Source organism: Canis lupus, chromosome 6 (genome assembly GCF_011100685.1).
Source record: "Canis lupus familiaris isolate Mischka breed German Shepherd chromosome 6, alternate assembly UU_Cfam_GSD_1.0, whole genome shotgun sequence".
Taxonomy (NCBI): domain Eukaryota; kingdom Metazoa; phylum Chordata; class Mammalia; order Carnivora; family Canidae; genus Canis; species Canis lupus.
This window is the reverse complement of record NC_049227.1, coordinates 72587580-72602703: the sequence shown is the minus strand read 5'-3', so window position 1 is coordinate 72602703 and position 15124 is coordinate 72587580. Positions and strand designations below refer to the sequence as shown.

Sequence of the window (15124 nt, the reverse complement as noted above, 5' to 3'; positions counted from 1 at the left end):
TCTATTAGCTGTTGTGTAACATTTAATGACTTTTATTGTCAATCACTGCTGGTACATAAAGCAGGTGTATATACATTAACCTTTATTCTCTTCTTATCTAATGGACTAATTAACTTACAAATCAGATAATAAAAGAAAATGGTATTCAAAAAGCCTTCAAGCATCATACTCAAAATGCAAAATTCTTTTTCTTTGAATTATTTTTCCAAAGCTATTAATGCAATAAATACTCACTTTTAATATATTTTCTTCCCCTCACATTCATTTATTCATTTAATAAATATTTTAAACCTCTACTTTATCCATAGCCTAGTGCTAGAATGTGGGAACGATATAAGAGATAAGACATAATTTTCCTTCTAAAGGCTTTATAGCATAGCTAGACACACAAAATTAATATACAGGAAAAATTATATAAACAGTTCAAAACTAAAATAGTAAGGAAGGAAGGGGAAAGAGTCAAGGATCAAAGTGAGTTTGGTAATTAGGAACAATTAGAAATGTGATAATTACATGGCGTGGAATGACAATACAAAATGCGAAGTGTTAGGAGTTCACTGGGGAGAAAGATCAACTTGGACTGAAAGAGTTGGGGAAAGATTTATGAGAGGGGTTTTGAAGTTAGGCTAAACTTTAAAGAACAGTGAGAATTGGGCAGAGAAAAGAGGAATCATGTCCAGAAGTAGTAAGAAGAATGAGCTGAACACATCCATATTTAAGGGAGAGTGAATTTAATGCTAGTTGAATACACTGTAAAGAGTCCCTATAAATAAATTTGGATGTTAGGAATGGATCAGACTAAGGAAACTTAGTCCAAGGAGTTTAATTCAATTCAATAAGCAATTATTGTAGTGTATGATGTATAACACACATGTCTAAATGGTGCAATAGATAAAGAGACGAATAGAAGACAGAAATTCCTGCTCTTTAAAGACACAGCCAATAGGATATTTTTCTCAACAGGAAATGACAAGCCATTGAGACTTTTTGAGCAAGGGAACGATTGGAGATTTTATAAATAATGTATTGAAGAAGACTTCTTTGAAAAATTTTTTTTAATTTTTATTTATTTATGATAGTCACAGAGAGAGAGAGAGAGAGAGAGAGGCAGAGACACAGGCAGAGGGAGAAGCAGGCTCCATGCACCGGGAGCCCGACGTGGGATTCAATCCTGGGTCACCAGGATCGCGCCCTGGGCCAAAGGCAGGCGCCAAACCGCTGCGCCACCCAGGGATCCCAAGAAGACTTCTTTGAACAAAGTTTTCAGTATAGATTCCAGAGTGATGATATGATGATTAAAGAAAGAGACAGGAAAAAGAAAGAAAGAAAGAAAGAAAGAAAGAAAGAAAGAAAGAGAAAGAAAGAAAGAAAGAAAGAAAGAAAGAAAGAAAGAAAGAAAGAAAGAAAGAAAGAAAGAAAGAGAAAGAAAGAGGACAGGGATAAAAGATTGGGTAAAGAAATCAATTGGGAAGAGAAATCAATTAGCTTCAATATGCTGATCTACTGATGACATCCAAGTTTTCAAGCAGAGATATTCATTAATCATTTAGAAATATACAACTGGCATTCAGTGGAGAAGTTGGGGTTTAGTATAAATTTTTGAAAATTATACATGAAGAGTTGATATTTGAAGCTGGAAGTTGTAAAGTAGGTCTAATAGGTAGCCAGGGACTGAGCCCCTATTCATAGGGACTTGAGGAATTACTGAATAGCCTCTTAGGGATAAAGAAGGATTGGTCACAGTGGTGTACGGAAAACAAGGGGATTGTGCTATCACAACAATGAGGAGTATGGAGACTTTCAGTAGATAAAAGATCCTGGCAATCAAATGGTATAGAAAGTACAATGAGTAGAATGGGATAAAATGCATAAGGTTTTTACTTATCATACCAAACATTTAGGTGCTTATTTTCACTCCTGCTTTTCACTGTTGGTTAGCAGAGATGGCGACAGTGAATCAGTGGGAGTTCCCTTTCATTAGTAGTCACTTTCTTTTATTGCCCACCTGTCCCTAGGCAACAATAACTGATGCTAAGTCTGACAGCCGTCTTTGTCTACACGTATCAAATTCAGAACCTCCATTAGTGTCTCAAGTGTGTTTGCTCTCCCATAATTGTGAATCCTATTAAACAATTTTACAATAAAATTTACATTGACTAGGCAGCTGTCTCCTTCAATAATAAAAGAGAACATGTGCTGTGGATTCCTAGACATGCTGATTGCAATTCAAGACTCAGATTTAAGCTTACTGTGCTTTGAAAAGCAGGCAAATAGTGCTTGTCCTGGGTCTCACTACCTCTCCCTGATTTATCCATCTATCAATACATGTGCATATGCTGCTATATACAAGGCCCAAGATCCTGTCAGCAAGCTACAAAAATGCATTAAACCTTCTTCTCCCCTTTGAATCCAGGAGGCTCATGAGTCATATGCTCTGTCAACCATAGAAAGTGAAAAATAGTAGCTAATGTTTGGTGGTGCTTTACTGCTCATGTGCATTTGTCATTTGGCTCCCTCGTTAGATAGCTACCATTAGACTCAGTTTATCAATGAGGAAACTAAGGATTAGAAAAGTTAAGTGTCTTCCATAGGGTCATTCAGGCAGTAAGTAAAAGAGATGAGTAGGACTCAAATCTGGTTATCTACTTCAGATCTGTAGTCTTGTAAATAAAAGAGTACTCATTCCCTTTTGACTCTTGTATGTGTTGCTAAAACAGGCTTAGACCCATAAGACACAAAAAATGTATGCAGAAAACAAAACATAAACTGAATATCTTACTATCTAAGGTGAAGCACCATTGCTACATATACAAATTAAGCAACATTAATTGATTCAAGAATAACTTTATATATGGGTATATGGGCACCAAACTCGTGGACGTATAATGCGTATGTGTGAGCATACAACACACACATCCCCGAAGTGTAAAACACTTTATACTTAGATAATTCTTTTAAAAGCTGTTACACTTTGGTGTCTCATGCTGTAGTTTCTTTTTTTTTTTTTTTTCATGCTGTAGTTTCTAAAGTTATCAGGAAACAAATCATTTATCTGTAGCTGTAGACAACTGTTTGAATAGCAAGCAGAAAAGCATGTCTGAGATGACACAATATGTAATATATAGGGGCTGTGGAGTGTTTTATTTCTCACAGAAAGTCACAGTTTCATATACACTTTGTGCAGGTGAGAGTATTATTTTTACAGTTGAATTTATTCTATCCTACCTTATCCTTTTTTTTTTTTTCAGATTGTAAACACTTATCCAAACACTGCTTCAGAAATGCTTCCCAGTTATTTTGGAATTTATTTCTGATTTCAAGGAAACGCAATTGATGTTGTTCCAGTTCACTCTTAACTAAATCATCTGAATGTTTCAGGAGAGAGTTTTGTTTACCATGAAGCTCCTTACTCTAAGTTATTTCTTTTAAAATGCTTTAGTTTTCTCCCCAAAGACACAAACAAGTGAATGCTTGGAATTATAAAATGTGGTTTCTCTCTCTCTCTCTCCATCCCTCCCTCCCTCCCTCTGTCTCACTCTCTCTTTCTTAAAGAGATAATGTGATAATGTACTCAGGAGTTTTATAACTTAAGAGTATCGGATCTGCCTCCGATACTCTTATGAATATCGTCTTATGAATAGGCAGTAGTCCCTTATGAACTCCATTCCAAATTAGAGAAAGGAGGACCCCAGGCCATTTCACAGTGTGTGGTACGGTTGCCTTACCTCTGATGTCTCCCAAAATTTTGCAGGCAGAGAAACAAATCCTATCTGAACATCATGGGATACTGCAATTCAGGTACAAAAAGCTTGGCAAGTTGCAAATATGCCAGTTAATGCACATTATTGTCACCAGTTGTTCGAATGTCACTCTAGGGAATGCCATTAATGGTTGATAGGTATTCTAATTACCGTTCTTTGGCATGAACTTTAAACTTGGTCTAAATAGTCACTTGCAGTTCTGTGATGCCAAACTTTATTATTCCTTCATGTCAAATGATGAAGTCTGAAACTAAACCTTTATTATGCACATAGTCTTTAAGAACTGAGACCTGATTTAGGAATGAATACCACATCTCCTGTGGCATTCAGAAGTGGTTTTTCTCAGAACTCAAAACCAAGAAGCTCTATATCCTAATTTCTGAATGTGCTTGGTGTTACAGAATCCTGTTTAGTAAGTGCAAGGAGACAGTGTCCTACTGTCTAGGCTTTTGGTCTAGAGAGTGAGACGAGATCATAGATTATACATCATAATTAGGAATTTTATGGTTTCTTTATTTTATTAAAGATTTTTATTTATTTATTTATGAGAGAGAGAGAGAGACAGAGACAGAGACACAGGCAGAGAAAGAGGCAGGCACCCTGCAGGGAGCCTGACATGGGACTCGATCCCAGAACTCCAGGATCATGCCCTGGGCCAAAGGCAGGCACTTAACCACTGAGCCACCCAGGGATCCCATATGGTTTCAAAAGCGGTACCTTAACTGTGTATCAATTATGTAAGACTGATACAAGAGGACATTACCTTCCTTGAATGTCACTTTTTTTTTTTTTGGACTCAAGTCTTTGCCATAGGTTCTATCAGCTATTATTAAATATTAAGTATTGCTTTTGGGGTGAGGCAAAAGAGCATAAGCAGGAAAAGCTTTATAGGCTAATAAAATGTAAATGAAGTGTTCATCAGCTTGCTACTATGGCAAATGATGAAAGAAACATTACCTGAGACATTAGATTCAAAGATTATTGCTAATCAAATCAGCCTGAATGAGAAATCTCTTTGTAACCATTTGTTTGGTGTGAATTTGCCTCTCTATGCTAACACTCCTGTGTACTGAATTTGATTCCAATATCCTAGACACTCCATTCACTTTTTTTTTAAAGAGATAGATATAAAAAAGAGAGAGGGAGAGATAGGGATTCCTGGGTGGCTCAGCGGTTTAGTGCCTGCCTTTGGCCCAGGGGGTGATCCTGGAGTTCCGGGATGGAGTCCCACATCAGGCTCCTGCATGGAGCCTGCTTCTCCCTCTGCCTGTGTCTCTGCCTCTCTCTCTCTCTGTCTGTAATGAATAAATAAATAAAATCTGTAAAAAAAAAAAAAAAGGGAGGGGTATCATTTAAAAAAGATAGATATAGATAAGATATATATAACATGATTTATATATAAATATATCACATTTATATATAAATCATGTTATGCCATGTATCAGCTAGGCAGAAATAATTTCTGTGCTAGATATGTGTGACATTTGATAAGAAACAGCTATAGATTTTGATGCATGTGCACTTAACCTTCTTCTTCAATGCCACATTCTCTACCAGGAATTTGCAGGCTGAGATATGAATCAAAGTTTCTACAGCGTGTTTAAGTCACACCCCCAGAGTTTCAGAATGTCTAAGCCCCCGATGTCCCAGGATGGCCGGAAATTGCTACTCTTGTTCCCCTCGATTAGGAATACATGAGAAGACCAATATTTTCAATATTACTTTAAATACAGTAATAAAGTAGGTGGTGAACAGTACTTACTTTCTCTCAGGGATGCTCCATTGTGGGATGGTATTTAGGGAGTAGGGCCCTTTACGTATTTTATCCTTCCTAAACCTTGCATGAGCCATTCTCCCTGATGGCTTCCTTTGGTGGATCTCCAAAGAACTTTGAGAAACTTTCCGAGGTCGGGGTAGTGGGAGTGAGAGCCCAGGGCCCCCACTAGTGGCTCCCAACAGCTGAGCTCTGTCACAAGCACCTCTTTTCTGAGGTGTCCCTCAAAGGCACTCAGCACCTCTGCCTCTTATCCCTTGTTCTTCCACAACTGAATATCAGACTAATATAGCCATTATAAAGCAGGGAACTGTTAAGGAAGTCACACAAAGGTTTCTAGAGTTACTCTGAAATACAATTCAAGTGTAAGTACTTGAAGTTACCTTTAACCTTCCTTCCTTTAACTTTCCTCTGTGCCCTGAAGCAGGCTACTAGCTCCCTCAGTTCTGGGCTGAGCTGTTTCATAATTACTGCACATTTCCACATCTGAGAAAGACCCTGCCAAGAGCTGAAGAGTCATTTTCATAATTCTCTCCTGAAAGGTACACACTGAGCTATCCAGGAGACTTCCCACCCATCCTCAAAGTTCAGCTGAGAGGCTGCCTTCCTAAAATTGCTGGATTCCTCTAGCTTGAGGTGTTTTCATGTTTCTAACATCCAATCGTACTTTATTTATACCTTTCTTGTACTATTTAGCAATGCTTATTTTACAAATGTGGTTTCATTTTGTTATTTTATATATCTTTCTTGAGCATAGGAATCGCATGTTAAAGATATTTGTAGTTCCAGCATTGTATAGTAGGTTTTTACCTATAGTAGGTTTTTAATTAAAAAAACCTACTATATTTGTATGTTGAATGACTAAATTAATGATTATTTTTTTAAGATTTTATTTATTTATTCATGAGAAACACAGAGAGGAGAGAGAGAGGCAGAGACACAGGCAGAGGGAGAAGCAGGCTCCATGCAGGGAGCCCGACGTGGGACTCGATGCCAGGACTCCAGGATCACGCCCTGGGCTGAAGGCGGCACTAAACCGCTGAGCCGGGGATCCCTGGGTGGCGCAGTGGTTTGGCGCCTGCCTTTGGCCCAGGGCGGGATCCTGGAGACCCGGGATCGAATCCCACGTCGGGCTCCCGATGCATGGAGCCTGCTTCTCCCTCTGCCTATGTCTCTGCCTCTCTCTCTCTCTCTCTGTGACTATCATAAATAAATAAAAATTAAAAAAAAAAAAAAAAAAAAAACCGCTGAGCCACCCGGGCTGGCCAAAATTAATGATTATTCAAGTGGTCTTTTACAAATCACACAGAATGAGGAAAATGATTTCTCCTCTCAGTGCATGCACAAGAGATTTAATGATACCTTTAAAAAAGAAAGTAGCTTACAAAATTACAAGCAATTTTCATGAATAGTTTAATACAAATTACTCTTATAAAAATCAATAAAATATAGAGTCTATACAAACAAAAATAGTAATTGTTTTTTTTAAACTTTGCCCAGTCAATATATCTTTTTTCAGTTTTAATTTATTTATTACATGTTAATAATATTTTTTTATTATTTTAGGCTAAAACAAATTTTAAAGATAATCAAATACAGTTCCATTTAAGCTAGCACTTTCATTTTCTTCTAACATCTTCTAATCATTTGTGGAATTCTGTATGCTTTTATTTTTTTAATTTTATTTATATTCCAGTTAATTAACATATAGTCTAACATTAGTTTTAGGTGTACAATTTAGTCATTCAACACTTCGATACAGCCCCTGATGCACATCACAATAAGTGAACTCAGATTTAAAATATAAAGGAGGAATTTGGACTTAATCTAATGAAGTTTGACCCCACCAAAAGAGAGTAACAGAGTTTGAATTTAGTCCACTCCACAAAAAAGAAGTCCAACATACCCATAAGGGAGCATTGTCAGTCTTTCAGATCTGCATCTCTCTCTCTCTGTGACTTGGCTGAATTTTCCTAATCTCCATTCTAATCAGTAATGTTGTCTCCAATCTCACATGCGAATTGTGTTCTCTGGCATAAAATCAGTTACTCACAGTCTTGTGTTATTACGCAGCCTGAGCACTGATAGCTTGTGATCCATTTATGAACTGTCAAGATAAATAAAGATCTTCAGATTATTTATATCTGCTATTTCCCCAGTAAACTTATACTTTGAGAATTATTATATGTCTAATCCCTCCCCAACTTGGTTTTATATCTTTTAGCCTAATTGATTGCCAAACTGAATATACAACTTTCACATTGATGATACAAGAAGGGTGGACATGTATTGTTTCAATAAGTAACGTGAACTGGTTTAGATTTTGGCACTCCCACCAGCAAGCATGATAACATAAACTGTTGAACACCTAATCGATAAGTTGTGGGATTATAGTATTTTATAGTAAAAGCCTTTGAATTTTTTAGTGATGTCTTATTGTTTCTATTAAGTAGCTGCTTCTAGCTTTTCTGGGTATCCCCCACGAAAGGGAAAATCAGGCAAATTTAATAATTTTCAGCTAACTAAACACTCTTTAAGTACTCCCACATATGAGTATACTAGTATGGGGTTACAGAGACATAGAGGATACATTCTTGAGTATCTTGGGATACTTTGCCATTCTACACTTCCTTCTTCTTGGCAAGAGACCAAGTCTGAGCCCTCACTTGGAACTTCTGGAATTGTTGAGATTGTGTCTAATTTAGGTAACCAGATTTTTAAAGTTATAGTTTAAATAAAATTTGTAATTGAACAAATTCAGTACTAATTAACTTACCTTTGCTGAGGTGCCTGGGTGACTCAATTGGTTGAACATCCAGCTCTTGATTTCAGCTCAGGTTATGGGATCAGCACTGTGTTGGGCCCCACGCTGTGGGGAGTCTTTGCCTCTGCTCCTCCCCCAGTGCATGTGCACACACACTCACTCTCTCATTAATTGATTAATTAATTTAACTTTGATATACTGCTATCAAAATTATGTGGAAACTCTCTGTTTTAGACCTTAAAATTTTGCATATGCTATAACCCAGCAAATCAACTTCTAGAAATTTATTTATGGAAATTAGAAATTGGGTTGCAAGAACACTCATGTACAGTAAATAAGGAAAAAATCTAAATGCCCAGAAATAAATATTGATTAAATCAATCTGATACATGGGTACAAAGGATACTATGCAGTCATTACACACGACATTGCAGAAGTTTACATAGTTACGTGGAAGGAGGCTCACAAGGACTTATGAAACGCTGACATTATTTAAGCTTCATTTTACATTCAAGGTTCTTCTTTTCTTTTTTAGTTTATCTTATTAGTAGGGTGAATACATTTTCTTAAAAATATAACTTTACAAAATTGGCTACACAATTAATGGCTACACACTTTACTCCACTCATTGCTACCCAAAGGTAACTGCTATTCACATTCTGATGGATATGCCTCCAGATGTTTCCATATGTATTTACATAAAAATATACAAAAATATAATCACACTAAATGATTCTAAAGACTTTTTCCTATTTAAAACATACTTGGGACAGCTTTCTAACTTAAAATTATTTTTACTGAAAAAAAATATCATGCATACAAATGGATATGTGTAAATAAACATATATGAAATTCCTCATGAAAGCTTCATGTTACCTTTTTTGTGACTCTCTCTCTCTCTCTCTTGATTTATAATAACTCCTCTCTTGCTCTCCTTGAAATTGTGTATATGTGTGTATATTTTTAACATCATGAATCATATTTTTTTTGTTTTTAACATTTTTATGTTCTTGAGTATTATTATATGGAATTACATATTTGTTGTGACATGTTTATTTTGTTCAACGTTATATTTGTAAGATCCATGTTAGCTTGTGTAGCTGTGATCCATTTATTCTTCCACAAGTTATTCATCCAGTTTCTTCTTGATGAACATTTGAGTGGCTTTAAATATTTTGCTGTTATTGACAATGTGGTATGATAATTTTTGTATGTATTTCCTGGACTTCAGGAAGAACAAGGTCTTCTTTGGGACATCTAGGATTAGAACTGTTAGGTTATAGAATATGTAAATAAATGTTTAAGGGGTTGAACTAGTTGACAGTCCTTCCCAGTGTATAGACTGTATGATTGTTTTCTTGATTCATATCCCCACCAACATTAGTACACTAGGCTTGTTTTTCCCTGAAGCTGGAAGATATGGAATAGTATCACGTTTCGGTTTCAATTTGAATTTTTGGTTTACTTATGAGATTGAACACTTCTCAGAGTTTCCTTTTTTATGAAGTTCCTTTGTGTATCTTTCTGTTGAATGGCTAGTCTATTTTTAATTGGCTCACAGAACTGTTTTCAATGTACTATGAATAATAATTTTTTTCAGAGGTAAGAAGAGAGAGAAAGAGAGGTGGGGAGAGGCAGACGGACAGGGAAAGAGACAATCTTAAGCAGGTTCCATTTGTCGTGCAGAGTCCAAGGCAGGGCTCACTCTCACAACCTTGGGACCGTGACCTGAGCAGAAATCAAGAGTCAGACACGTAACCAACTGAGCTACCAATGCACACCATGAATAATAATTTTTAAAAAATTATTATACACTCATAAAAAGCTTATTATGTGCCAGGAATGTTCTGAGCACATTGTACAAATTATCTTTTCAGCTGCGGTATAGACATCATTATTAATTTTGTTTTACAAACTAGGAGACTGAGATACAGAAAGGTTAAATAACTTGACAAAGGTTATTTAGTAGATCACAAAAAGTTGATGAGTAAGTGATACTCTATCCTAGGTTGTGTGACTTTACCACTATGATCTTAATCACCATTACTAAACTGTCTCCCCTTTCTCCTTTCTAGTTATATGTGCTACAAATATCTTCCAATTTATTGTTTAAGAATCCCTGGGATTCTATGTGAACTTATTTTCTCATATTATCTGTTTAAAGTTTGGTGCTTTGTCTTTAATATTCAGTATTTTAGCCATCTAAAATTGATTCCAGTTTATGGTGTGAGGTATGGGTCCAACCTAATTTTTTTCTATGTTCAATTGTCTTGGTAACTATTGGTGAAAAGCATATTTTTCCCTATTGATTTATAATACCAACTCTGTCATATATCAAGTACCTATTTCATTGAGAATCTGTTTCTAAATCTTTATTCTGTTCAGTTGATCTACTTGAATATTTATGGAACATTACCACAGTATCTTAATTACCAGCTATAGAAAAAGTCTTAGACACTCTAAATATTCACTTATCATGCAAAATTGCTCACAATATCCTCTTAATATTTTTTGAAATTTCCATAGTATCAATTTTGGTATGTTCTTTTTCATTCCTGATGCTAGTTATTTTGGTCTCCTTTTACTTGTTAGTCTTATCAGAAGCTTAGTAATTTTATAACTCTTTCCAAGGAATCAGCTTCTGGCTTTGTTGATTTTCTGTTTGTTTTCTTTTTCATTGATTTTTGCTCTTACCTTTTCCATTTTTTAATTTATATTTATTGGCACATACTTAACATACAATATCCTATTGGTATGACACTGGCACAGATCACTGTAATAAGAATGTATAAGAACTTACAAAAAAAAAGAACTTAACAATTATACATTTCGGGTGTTAACCCTTTATTGGATGTATAATTTGCATATATCTTCTCCCATTCAGTAGTTTGTCTTTTTATTTTTTTGAAGGTTTCCTGCACTATGCTTTAATAAGTTTTTAGTTTGATATAATTTTGTTTACTTTAGCTTTTATTCCACTTGCCTTAGAAGACTGGTTCAAAGACATATTGCTAAGACCAGTGTCACAGAGCTTATTGCCTATGTTTTCTTCTAGTAGTTTTATGGTTTCATATCTTACATTTAAGTCTAATCAATTTTGAATTTATTTTTATATATTGTATAAGGTACAGATCCTGCTGTATCATTCTGCATGCAGCTGTCCAGTTTTTCCAGTACCATTCATTGAAGAGACTATCTTTTCCCCATTGTATATTCTTCCCTCCTTTGTCATAGATTAATTGACCATAAATTGGTAGGCTTTTTTCCTGGGTTCTCTATCTTATTCTAGAAATCTATATGTCTATTTTTGTGCCAATATCAAACTGTTTTGATTACTTTAGCTTTGTAGGATGTTTTGTAATCAGAGAGCATGATACCTCCAGCTTCGTTCTTCTTTCTCAAGATTGCTTTTATTTGGGGTCTTTTGTGGTTCCATACAAATTTTAGAGTTCTTTGTTTCAGTTCTGTGAAAAATGTGGTTGATATTTTGATAAGAATTTCATTCAATCCATAGATCACTTTGGGTAGTATGGACATTTTAATATTCTTCGTATGGACATTTTAATATTCTTCTTATCTGTGAACATGGAATATCTTTTTATTTGTGCCATTTGCAGTTTCTTTCATCAGTGTCATAGTTTTCAGAATCCATGTCCTTTATTTCCTTGGTTAAATTTATTCCTAGATGTTTTATTCTTTATTTTTTTGATACAATTGTAAATGGGATTGTTTTCTTAATTTCTTTTTTTTTTTTTAAGGTTATCTTTTTAAAGAGAGAGAGAGCACATGAACATGCACAGGGAGGGGGGCAGAGGAAGAAGGAGAGAGAGAATCTTAAGCATGTTTCACACCCTGTGCAGAGCTCATTGGGGGGCTTGGTCTCACAATCCTGAAATTATGACCTGAGCCAAAATCAAGATTTGGACACTTAACTGACTGAGCCACCCAGGTGCTCCAATTTCTTTTCCTGATAGCTTGTTATTAGTGTATAGGAAAACAACTGGTTTCTGTATGTTAATTTTGTGTCTTGTGACTTTACTAAATTTGCTTATAAGTTCTAACAGTTTTTTCTGGAGTCTTTACTGTTTTCTATATACAGTATCAAATCATCTGAGAGTAGTGAGTTTTACTTCTTCCTTTCCAGCTGGGATGCCTTTTATATCTTTTTCTTGTCTAATTGTTCTGGGTAGGATTTCTAATCCTATTTTGAAAAAAAAAAAAAAAAAAAGAAAAGAAAAGTGGCAAAAGTAGGCATTCTTGTCTTGTTTCTGGTCTTAGAGGAAAAGTTTTCAGCTTTTCACCATTGACTATGATGCTAGGTGTGGATTTGTCACATATGGCCTATATTATGTTGAAATATGTTCCCTCTATACTGCTTTCTTGCAAACTTTTATCATAAGTAGATGTTGAATTTTATCAGATGATTTTTCTGCATCTGTTAAAATGAGCATTTGATTTTTATCCTTCTTTTCGTTGATACAGTGTATCACATTGATTGCAAATGTTGAACCATTTTTGCATTCTGGAATAAATCCCACTTAATTATGATATATTAGCCTTTTAATGTACTGTTGAATTTGGTTTGCTATTTTGTTGAGGATTATCATACCTATGTTCATCAGGGATATTGGTCCATAATTTTGTGGTGTCTCTGTATTGTTTGTTATCAAGATAATACTGACCTCATAAAACATTCCTCCCTCTTTAAGTGGAATAATTTAAGGATAGTTCTAACTGCTCTTATCTATCTTTTCTTATCTTCAAATTTATTTGAGTTACTTTTGTATTTTGGTCTAGTTTCTGAAGATGGATACATGGCTTAGCTCATTAATTTTTTTAGCTCATTAATTTTTACCTTTTTTTCTAATCACTTTTAAGTCTATATACTTCAAAGTTCTATTTTGACTATATTGTTCAAGTTTTTACATGTCATATTTTGTTAATACTCAGTTCAAACAATTTTCTTACTTCTACTCTGAATTATTTTTTGACCCACAAGTTATTTAGAAGTTAGCTTCCAACTTTATAATTTAGTGTTTTTTATTAACCCTTTCCTTATTGATTTTTAAGTTAATTCACGCTGTTATTAGAAACTGTCATCATTGTTTCCCAGTATTTGAAATGTGTTGAGTGTTGCTATATGGGCCAATATATTATCAATTTTGTGAAAGTTCTGTATGTTCTTGAATTGAATATACATTCTGCTATTGTTAATGTTGCATGTGCCAAGTAGGTCAAGTGTTTGCATCCTTCATATCTTATATATACTTTTATGGGGATTTGGGGGCTTACGTTATCAACTATGTGGTAGAAATCTACTGTGATGATAGATGTTTCTTGTTTTAATTCTGTATATTTTTTCCTAATATATTTTGATACCATGTTACTAAATATGAACAAATTTAACATGATTATAGTTTCCTGGGGAAATCTAGCCTTTTATTACAACAAATTAACCTTCTTTATCTCCAATAATGCTTTAGTTCACCCAAGAAGTCTAATTTCTCTCATATAAATACAGCAGTATCAACCTCTCTTGCTTAGAATTTATTGGGCTTATCTTTCTCTGTTCTTTTATAAGCCTTTATAAATGTTTTACCCTAGAGATGTCTCTTATAAATAGCATATAATTGAATTTTATTTTATCCTATCCAGAAATTCATCATTTTAAAGATTAATCTATTTGCACTGTATATTTAGAGTTAAATCTACCAACATATTTTGAACTTCTATTTGTTCTATCTTGTTTTATGTCAAAAATTAATTGTCTGAATATGGATGGTCTATTTCTAGACACTTTACCCTATCCTAATGTTCTGTTTGTTGTATGTTAAAAATGCTCCACTTTCATTGTTAAAGCTTTATAATGACTTTTGATATCAAGGGGTATAAATGTGCTAATTTAAAAAAAATCATTAAGTTTTTCTCTTTTTTTTAAAGATTTTATTTATTTATTTATTCATGAGAGACACACAGACACAGAGGCAGGCAGAGGGAGAAGCAGGCTCCATGCAGGGAGCCTGATGTGGGACTCGATCCCGGGACTCCAGGATCACGCCCTGGGCTGAAGGCAGGTGCTAAACCACTGAGCCACCTGGGAATCCCCCATCATTAAATTTTTCATTGCCATTTTTTATCTATTACATTCATTATAAACTTTAAAATCAGATTGTCCATTTCTGTGATATTACAAGTATGGGTCCTTTTTTGGTCTGACATCATGCTCAAATTGCAGGATCTTATCAAATAAATCAGGTTCAAGTGTGGATGAGAATTCTTGAGTCTGGTACTTCTGCAATGGGTGATCTCAAATGGATTCCTGTGAAATAAAGAGATAAGTTGTCTGCCTCCTACACATCCAGCATGCAGTGGTGAAGTAGGCATAGATAACTACAATAGATGTACCTATTCAAAAAGTAGAAAATAGACACACACAGCAGACAACCTCATACTGATACCACAAAGACTCAAACACCAAAATATGTCAGATAGTACAAATAGTGATGCATGATTGTAAGTGTGTTGTGAGGTCATTTATACAATTTTGAAAGTAAACATTTCCAAGTAATATGGCCATGTGTTGTATGTTGCATTTAAATATAAATGCACAAATTAAATATAATTTGTAGTTTGATTATTATAATTTTTATTCTACTGTATATTCTAACTTTTTGATCATTCAGCTTTTTTTTTTTAATCATTTAAATTTTTAGAGGTACCACACATCTGGGAATAGATCAAGTCCTAGGTATTTGGCTAAAGCATCCTCAACTGTAGCTTTGTCTCCTTTAAGGTCTTCAAATCATATTATAGTTTTATGCTTAT

General features: G+C 34.7%; 1 protein-coding gene across 1 annotated transcript in view; it reads left to right on the top strand.

Moving 5' to 3' along the window:
• The window catches only part of TNNI3K (TNNI3 interacting kinase), a 240310-nt gene that overhangs the window by 36828 nt on the left and 188358 nt on the right, over window positions 1–15124 (top strand). The gene's annotated exons all lie outside the window — the stretch shown is intronic.